The following is a 9,397-nucleotide window of genomic DNA, read 5'->3' as shown; positions in this document are numbered from 1 at the left end:
TCTCTCCCTCCCTCTCTCTCAGAATAAGTACACATTAAAAAAATTCTCCAGCTGCCTAATGCATCCAGAAGTGATTCTTAAACTTAGTTTCCAAGAGATCCGTAGATCTCTGGAGCGCGCAAAAGTGCCTACAACCAAGGTCAAATGATAGCCATCTTTTTCTGAATTCACAGAGAGCATTAAGTTAATAGGTTGGGTCACTTGTCAGTTTTTCTTATGCCAACTTTTCTTAAATCTCTGTCCCCTTGTTTTACTGCTGCTCTCCTGCTAACTAGTGACTGCATTGCCGCAAATAAGTACCAAGGGAAAAATTCAGAAAACAATGGATCATACCTCAACAGTTTGTCTTTGGTGTGAGTATGCTTGTGGTTGTGATTTTATATTGATAACCTAGAACACCGTCATAGTTTCTGCTAGGAAAATTATTTCCAGTACATATGAAAGAGTTAAATGTTATCAGCATTTTGTTTGTTCTACAAAGGGCCTCACACGGACTCTTTGCCCTGAACATGTCTGGAAAACCCTAGCCTAGGGCACGGCATCTCAATTCTTAGCCCAAAACACGACCTGTCCCCTGCCATGTCAAGCCAGGTTTATCCCCCTAAACGTGCTGTTCCTGCTCAAGCTGTTCCTTGTGCTCATGCTGACTCCCTCTGCCCTTATCCATTAAGGTCGAGGAAGAGACACCCCTTCTGAAATATCCCCTCCCAGCAGACAATGTGGAAAGTTTACTCCGTCTTAATCTATCTTCTGTGCTTAATCTATCATTGCATGTGCCACGTTGCCTCATAACTGACTCATTTGATTTCCCTACCATTGGCTCCTAGAGCAAAGAGACCATTAAAAAACTCAAAGCTCAGAACCCTTGCTTCCTGACCCATGGCAAGGAATTAGTGAATCTCTTCCAATCTACTAAATTTTTTTTAAGGGCATAGAAAGGGGAGTTGTTCAACATTCTATCTAATCTGATAGAATAGCACTGGCGAGCTTCTCTGGCGATAGAAGTCATAATATATTTAAGTTTTCTTCTATTCCTTTAGTTATCTTTCTTTCCTCTGGGGTCAGTTCCACTCGTTTATTTTGGTTCTTCTCTTTCATGTTGGTGGTTCTCCTCAAATGCCTGATGACCCTTAGTTGTCTGGTGATATTTATGAATGAAAAACTATGTTCATTTTTATGGGCAGACGGCATGGGTTTCCTCTGCAAATTGCATTGATCTGTTTCCCCCCACAAACCCTTCTCCGGAATGGGAGGGCTGGCTGCGGGTTCTGTTTCAGTGGGTAGAGCCTGTCAACAGGCAGGCTTCCCTTTAGGTTATGTGGGTGGAGAGGCAGGAAGGCCAGGGACCCCCACAACCGATGAAACCAGGAGGGCTTTTCTCTGGGGTGAAGCCCTGTAGAGGGTTTCACTCTTGACTGATGCTGGTTTTTCTTTTGTTTTCTTTTTCCTGTCTTTCGTGGAGGTCTTAGCACCTTCCCCAGAGCCCTCCTGGGGCAACTTTAGCCTGAGGGCAAAGGCCAAATGCTGCTGCTAAGGGTTCATGGGGGAAGAGGGAGAAGGGGGAAAGAGCCCACCTGTCCCAGCTGTTTCTGCCGCAGCTCTTTAATGAGTTACCATGATGGTTACCTCTCAGCCTACCCCTGCTCTTTGCATTTACTGTCTCTGAGCTTGATGTTTCCTTGGGAAAACCCACTCTCGCCTCCGAGTTCTTGCATTGCAGTGCAATGCTCTCATCTGTCTGCTAGTCCAAAGTCATTGCCTTTCTTACTTGTTCGGATTTCTCAAAATTTATTTCACTTTTTCTTGTTCCCCATGGTTGCTGTGATTTCATTCTTTTTACATTTATTTTTGGCCACATAATACATTCACATGGTTACAAAGGTAAATGGCGTAAGAGAACGAATGTGCAACGTAAAGTCTCCCGTCCACTGCTTTCTCCCAGTCCTCCATTGTCACCCAGTGTTGTCAGTCTCTTAGATCTCTTGCAGAGATGCTTTTACATGCATTCAAGCAAGTACATAGATATTCTCCTCCACCCTTACACACAGTAGTATACAATACATTGTTCTACATCTTTGTTTTTTCATTTAACAATATATTTTGGAGATCATTCCATGTCAGCAAATGCTTTTTTATTCTTTCTTTCTTTCTTTTTGTTTTTTACAACCGCATAGTATTCCACTGTATGATGATATACCATAACTTATTTAACTAGTTCCCTATTGACGAACATTTAGGTTGTTTCCAGTCATATGATATTAGACAATGCTGCAACAACAACAAAAAACCCGTACATATTCATTTTTTACAGTTTCCTTTCAGACATTTCTGCGAGATCTGGAAGGCAAAAAGAAATCACACTTTTTAAAACATTAAACAATCAACATGTTGACCTAAACACATCACACTAAAAGGAAGATAATTTAAAAGTCATGGTTAATTTTCTATTAGCCAATGGAAAATGAAAATTTCCGTTATCAACGCATAGCAAATTATTTGCGGTATACATCTCCTTCAAAGCCAGACATTGCATTTTCAAGCTTCCAATGCAAAGCCCTACCTGGCCTTGAGAATCTTTGTTGCCCCATGTGTGATTCTCCATGTAGATCTGCAGCAAAAAGCCAGAGATGATGTGTTCTCTGGTGCCTCCATCCACAACGCTGCCGTTGTTGGCTAGATTGGTAAGAAGCAATTACAGGAGACATTTCTTTCTATTAGTTCATTTGCTCAAATCAACATTCACTGTCTGCTGCGGGCCAGGTGCTGAACTGGATGCTGGGGAGACAAGGATAGAGATGATAGCGCCAGGGCGCCTGGGTGGCTCAATCAGTTGAGCGTCTGACTCTTGATTTCAGCTCAGATCGTGATCCCAGCGTCATGGGATTGAGCCCTGCATCGGGCTCTGCCCGGAGCATGGAGCCTGCTTAAGATTCTCTCTCTCTCCCTCTGCTCCTCTCCCCGCCTCGTGCTCTCTCTCTCTCTCTCTAAAATAAAATAAAATAAAATAAAGGTGGTCCCTACCTTGCCAGGAGCTCCCAGTTCAGAGAAGCCAACCAGTACAGGAGCAGACAAACATAAAACAAAGTGAGAAGTGTCACAGTAGAGGGGAACACAGACTGCTGTGGGAACATTAAGGAGGTGTACCTACCCAGCCAGGGGGCTGGAATAGAAAGAATATCAGAGAAGCTTCCCTAGGAGGAGAGATCCCTGCCATCACTTTGTATCCTGGCTTCTAGCACTCCACTGACAAATCCCAGCGTTCAACATCCATCTACTGTCCTTGGCTTTTCTAATCCAGAACCTCCTATCCTTCTTCATTGTGCAGCCATCTTCTAGTTGACTATATTGACTCTGACACTCCAAAGGCTCAGGAGGAGTAAGGTAGGAGGGGGTTCGGGATAATCAGCATTGACAAATGATGTTGGGGACAGGGATACTTGGAAGGTTGGCCTGGTTGTAGGTATTAGTTTTGCCAGCGTGACCGTAATCCTCAATCTCTCTTCTTACCAGCTGCCTATCTCCATCCCAGATCCCCAAAGTGAATTTTGTTGGCAAATTCTTGCTCCTTGTTTCTGACTTGGGAGGCACTTTACCTCCGTGCCCCATTTGTGTAAGAAAAATAAAGCTATATTTATCTATATGCCTAGGTGGAAAAGGAACACAGGTAACACCGATTGCCACTGGGGAGTAGAACTGGAGGCTGGCATGATGTTTACAATGAACGTATTTTGCTTTTGTAATAACAGTTTTTAAAAAAAATTTTTTTTAATTTTTTTATTAAAAAAAATTTTTTTTACATTTATTTGTTTTTGAGAGACAGAGATAGAGCACAGGTGTGGAAGGGGCAGACAGAGAGGGAGACACAGAATCCGAAGCAGGCTCCAGGCTCCGAGCCATCAGCACAGAGCCCGACGCGGGGCTCGAACCCACAAGCCGGGAGATCGTGACCTGAGCCGAAGTCGGACGCCTAACCGACTGAGCCACCCAGGTGCCCCCGTAATAATTTACTTTTCCATAAACTTTTTACTTAAATAAACCTTTACAGACAGAAAAGCACACAACTCATAAGCTTAATGAATTTTCATGAAGTGAACACGCCCGTCGGAATCATCACCCAGATGTAGACCTTTACCTCTGAAACCCCCTTCTCAGTCACCTCTACTTCTCACAAAGGTAACCGCTGTGCTGCCTTCTGTCACCAAAGATAGCTCTGGCCGGGAGTTCTAGTTGCTTCTTATCCTTGCTAGCACTCGGTACCATCTGTATTATTTATCTAATAGGTCTGTAATATTATCTCATCAGAATTTTGATTTGTATTTGCCTGATGGCTAGTGATGTTGAACATCTTTGTATGTGCTCATTTGCCACCCATATGTCCTCTTTGTTGCTAGCATCTTTCAAAAACATAGAACGTGATCATTTAAAACAACAAAAATATAGAACGTGGTCATTTAAAACAATTGCTTGAAAATACTAATGCCATTAACCTGACTAGGGGTCTTTAAGTGTAACAATCCTTCTGAGGGGCGGATATGGGGGGTGGGAATAGCCAGAATTCGGTAGCAGACATTACAGACTACTCTGCTTGCTGTGGCATCTTGGGTAAACTATTTAACCTTTTGGTTCCTTACGTCGCTTTGTCTATGAAGCAGAGGTAACAATAGTTCCTGCTTCAGAGGGTGGTCCTGAGAATTAGACGAGAAAATTATATAAGGCAATCTGCTCCATGCCTGACACGGTAAATGTTCGTCCACGTTCTCTCTACCTATCTGGCCGAGCCTGGAAAGACAAGGGAGAGAAGTTCGTCCTTGAGGCAGTCAGCAGCTTAGTATCTGATGGAGAATGGGTGAGTGATCCCTCTTTTTCTGGCTCTAAGGAAAAAAAAAAAAAACCCTTCAGAGTTGTGTTCTGGATGCAGGATTCTGTCCCCTCACTCCCTGCTGTGCTCCCCACCCCCAACCAGCACAAGGAAAATTCTAGAAGAAATTTCTAGTCACAGCTGGGCTTTTGGAAGCTGCTGCGTCCCTCGTATGAGTTTAACACCTCCTGCTGTGCGTCTAACAGAAAGACACAAGTCCCATGGACTCTTTCCGTATAATTCACAAAGGTCTTCCCATTGATGTCTCCTATGGCAGGACTGCCTGAGGTGCCTTGTGGCTGACACCAAGTGGTCAACATCCATGTAGCAAATATTGGCCCAGCACTTAGCAAGCGCTGGGCTCTCTGATAGGTCTGGGGAACTAAAACGAAGAAGAAAGAGCTACTAGTTAAGGAGATAGGAAAGCAAGGAGTCAACCACAGTGCGCTGGGGAAGCATCAGAACAAGGCAAGTAGATGGGGTTGTGGGAGCACGCAGGAGGAGTGGGGGTGAAGTGTGAGAGGGCCGGGGAAGGTTCCTGGAGGAGGTAATGTTAGAACCCTGAGGGAATTTTCTGGGTGCCCTCCAGGTACAGGAAATAACACACGCAAAGACCCGGAGACCAAGCATCTTTCTTCTCGTGAGGCTGCATGCTTGGGACCAAACAAAGCCTTGCTCCGGGCTCTGCATAGCACCCCAGCTTCTTCCAATGGGCCCTTAGGGTGGAGCACAGGCTATTAGGGCTTTATAGGTAGACAAAGTCCCCTCTGCTCCAGAGTGAAGATCAGGGATCAAGTACTCCCTGGGTGGGTATATTATTGGCACCCGTTTTCCTTTAGAAATCAGCCTGATATGAACATATAAGGCTTGTCTGTGTGGTTGAAGCCCATTTTTAACCTCCTTCGTTCTGGTCTCAGCTTGCCTTCTGTACCTCCCTTAGAGCTCCAGAGCCCTGGTAGGCTGGCCCCAAGCTCCTATGCACCGAGACCCCCCCGCCACACAGCCTTTCCTTGGGCCCCTCTTAATTTACCCCTACCCAATCCTTCTTGACTTCACAGGTTCAGGGTTCTCTCCTGTCTTTCTCATTCTGTCTCTCCCCAACTTCTAACTACTACTCTCCTGGCTGCCCTCTTTAGTCCCGACCCTGGGCTCCAGCAGTCCCTCTGCCCCGTCCTGTGGTTCACTCCTGGGGCTCTTTCTGAAACAGCACTTCTGCTCCCCACTCATTTCCTAATATCCTCACAGGAGACTGTCTTCTTGGTGGGGACCTCACTCAGAGAACCTCTGGTGCTCCCACAGGGTCTCCTGGGGCCGGCCCCATGGTTTCATAAATGGGGAAATTGAGGCTCGGAGAGAGGGGACGACTTACCAAAGTCATGCGGCAAGTTAGTGGCAGAGCAGAGACTAGCCCAGGCTTCCAGACTTCCAGCCAATGCTCTTCCCCGGGAATCAGGCCGCCCCTTCACAAGGCTCAGGTCTTCTAGCCGACATTTGCTCCCACCCACTGACTGCACGGTACACCATCTCTGTAAGCACTTCCTTCCTGAGTCAGTTCATTAAGACTGCAGCTGGCCCGTCCAGGCTTCTGACTCAGCAGCCTCGCAAAGAACATCCAACCATGTCTGCATACAATTAAGGAAATGCCAGGGGCAGGAAGCATTTCTTTTTCCTGGCAGAGGGGAGGGTACAGAAGGAGATGAAGAGATTCAATTAAATGGTAAGATGTCAGGGACCACGGTAGGGGTGGGGTGAGGAGGAGAAGGGCTGTATCAAAGGATTTGGGATTAGTAGTTAAATACATTTTGGTCCCAAAGTAGAGTTACTGGTGTAGAGGGACCCCTGTGATACACTGTTAGTACAAATGTCATGGCAAAAATAGAATGTTTCCACAGTTCCACTTAAGACTGCAAAGTAAAAGGAAGGTGAGAGTGTCCCCAAAGTGCCTATGAGTACTAATTAGAAATGAGCTGTATGTTCCTCTCCATTCTCTGCACCCATGTTAATTTTTATCTACAGGTTGGTAGCTGGAAACAATTACCACAACCTTTGAGATCCGCTGGGGCTCAAGCATTCACCTGCCAATAAACGGAGTTGAGAACTTTTCTCCTTCACAATGTCCCACAGTGAATGGTGCCATCTTGCTAAGTGTAGACTTAGAACAGCTTCCACCAGAGCACATCTATATCTCATCCAACATCTAATCCTCAAGGATTTTTTTTAAAGTAATCTCTATGCCCAACGTGGGGCTTGAACTCACAACCTTGATATCAAGAGTTGCACGCTCCACCGACTGAGCCAACCAGGTGCCCCTCCAACCAAGGATTTTGACGTCAAGATGTCTTCTGACCCGGAGGGGCAGGAAGCCCTGACACCCCCTATTGTGACAAGGTCGTGGATGCCTGGATACCTCTCTCCCAAATTGGGAGAACCAATCATATCTGAAGCATGTTCCAGTAAATAATGGGGGTGACACTTGTACACGGTCGAATAGCATCCACCCAAAATTCTTGTCCACGGGAATCTGTGAATGTGACTTTATCTGGAAATAGAATCTTTGCAGATATTAGTTAAATCCAGATGAGGCTATGCTGAATTCGGGTGGGCTCCAATCCAATGACCGGTGTCCTTATAAGAAGAGGACAGTTTGGCCACAGACATACACTGATACTGCCAGAAGCCAAGTGACATCAAGGATTGTTGGCAACCGCCAGAGGCTGGGAGAGGCAAGGAAAGATTGATTCTTCCTTAGAGCCTTCAGAGGGACTGTGGCCCTGCTGACACCTTGATCTTGAACTTCTGGCCTCCAGAACTGTGTGAGAATAACCTGTTGTTTCAAGCTACCTGGTTTGTGGTAGCATATGTGTGGAGTGTGTAAGCTTGCTGTAGGGTTATGGAAGCCACTGGAAACAAATACAACACTTATATGGAAAAAGTTGGCCCCATCTTATGAAAGGCTGCTCCAGTTGTGACATGAAAAGAAAGATGCTCCTCCCCAGAGGACGCGCCCTCAAGCATAAGGACTGGGCGGCCCCTCTGATTATGCTGTACACTGCTCTAGAGAAATAAGCCTGGAAGGTACCAGAAGACTTATCTCTGAGTGATAAATTCTGGAATATTTCTCTCTGTTTGCTTCAACTTGTCTGTATTTTCTAAGTTTCCTACAACGGGTATGTGTGACTTTTGTAAAATATAGGTGTCTCAGGGCACCTGGGTGGCTCAGTCGGTTCAGCGTGTCTGACTTGATTTGAGCTCATGTCATGATCTCACGGTTCTTGAGATCTCTGTGCCCCCCTTCTCTCTCTCTCTCCCTCTCTCTCAAGATAAACTTAAAAAATCTGTGTCTCTACCTTTCATCGTTTATCCATCTACCTATCTTTGATTACTAGTACTCTCATGCACTCACAGAATCCTTCTAAGTGAAAGAGTCCCAGGGTGCCTTCATTTCTTGTAGGCCCATGGTGAGGAACTACTCTCTAAAAACCCTGGAAGGAGTGAGGGTAGACAAAAACAAAACCATGTATTTATATGGTATTTGACACTCTTCAAAGAGCACACTTCCGTATCCATCAACCCATTCAAACTTATACCCTTCTGATTGATAAGAATTCTCAGGCTCGAAGAGTTGTTAAAGAACTCCTCCCGGGTCTCATAGCTAAGAATTCATGGGGCTGTGACTAGCACTCATGGTCCTGACACCTGGCCCAGTAGAAGTTTCTAGAATGTAAGATCCATAAGGATAGCACTTTCTGTCTGTCATGTTCCCCAAGCACTTATATCTCCAGCATTTGGAATGGTGCCTGGCATACAGTAGGTCATCGGTACGTTTTATTGAATGAATGTGACAAATGCAAGCTTCTCCCTAGAAGAATTTTCTGCCATTAGGGATATTTTTATCCAAGCCAAGCTGTTGTGCTCTGCAAAAAGCAGCAGGACTGCTGAAGGGGTTCCTCTTTCTTCTCAGTCTCTGTCCTTCTACAGCCTTCTCTTCCACCTCCCACTCCCCAGGCAAAGGATAGCTAATTTCTGGAGATGACCTCTCATATCGCCTACAAGGAGGCTCCTATGTGGTACAATTCAAGGTGAGTTTGAAAAGTCAGTTTCCACAGGGCAGTGGTTATGACGTTCACCTCATACAAGGTGAGTCTAAAAAGAGCTCCTTATGGGGCATCGGGGTGGCTCAGTTCAAGTGTCTGGCTCTTGATTCTGGCTCAGGTCCTGATCTCATGGTTTATGGGATTGAGGCCCACATCAGGCTCTGCGCTGATGGCACAGATCGTGCTTGGGATTCTCTCTCTGTTTCTCGGACCCTCCCCTTTGCGTTCTCTCTCTCTCTCTCTCTCTCTCTCTTTCAAAATAAATAAATAAACTTAAAAAAACCTTTTTAAATAAAAAGAGCTCCTTGGGCACCTGGCTGGCTCAGTCAGTAGTGCGTATGACTCTTGATCTTGGGGTTGTGGGTTCAAGCTCCACGCTGGGTATAGAGATTACTGAAAAAAAAATCTTTTAAATACATACTAAATAGGGCTCCTTGTCCAAAAA

General features: G+C 45.5%; 1 long non-coding RNA gene across 3 annotated transcripts; it reads right to left on the bottom strand.

The window, feature by feature from the left end:
• Nucleotides 1-2,255: 2,255 nt before the first annotated feature.
• LOC125932007 (uncharacterized) lies at nt 2,256-6,458 on the bottom strand. 3 transcript variants are annotated; one of them, XR_007460520.1, is made up of 3 exons: nt 6,228-6,458; nt 2,561-2,775; nt 2,256-2,337 (listed from the first exon to the last, which is right to left on the bottom strand). It is a non-coding gene; the product is annotated as an uncharacterized LOC125932007 (long non-coding RNA). The 3 variants fall into 3 exon arrangements; XR_007460521.1 differs by lacking the exon at nt 6,228-6,458 and adding an exon at nt 4,766-4,907; XR_007460519.1 differs by lacking the exon at nt 6,228-6,458 and having other exon boundaries at nt 2,561-3,732.
• Nucleotides 6,459-9,397: the final 2,939 nt, after the last annotated feature.

The sequence above is a fragment of the Panthera uncia genome, chromosome X (genome assembly GCF_023721935.1).
Source record: "Panthera uncia isolate 11264 chromosome X, Puncia_PCG_1.0, whole genome shotgun sequence".
In the NCBI taxonomy this organism is placed as follows: Eukaryota; Metazoa; Chordata; class Mammalia; order Carnivora; family Felidae; genus Panthera; species Panthera uncia.
The sequence above is the reverse complement of the archived record's forward strand: the minus strand, read 5'-3'. Positions and strand labels throughout refer to the sequence as shown.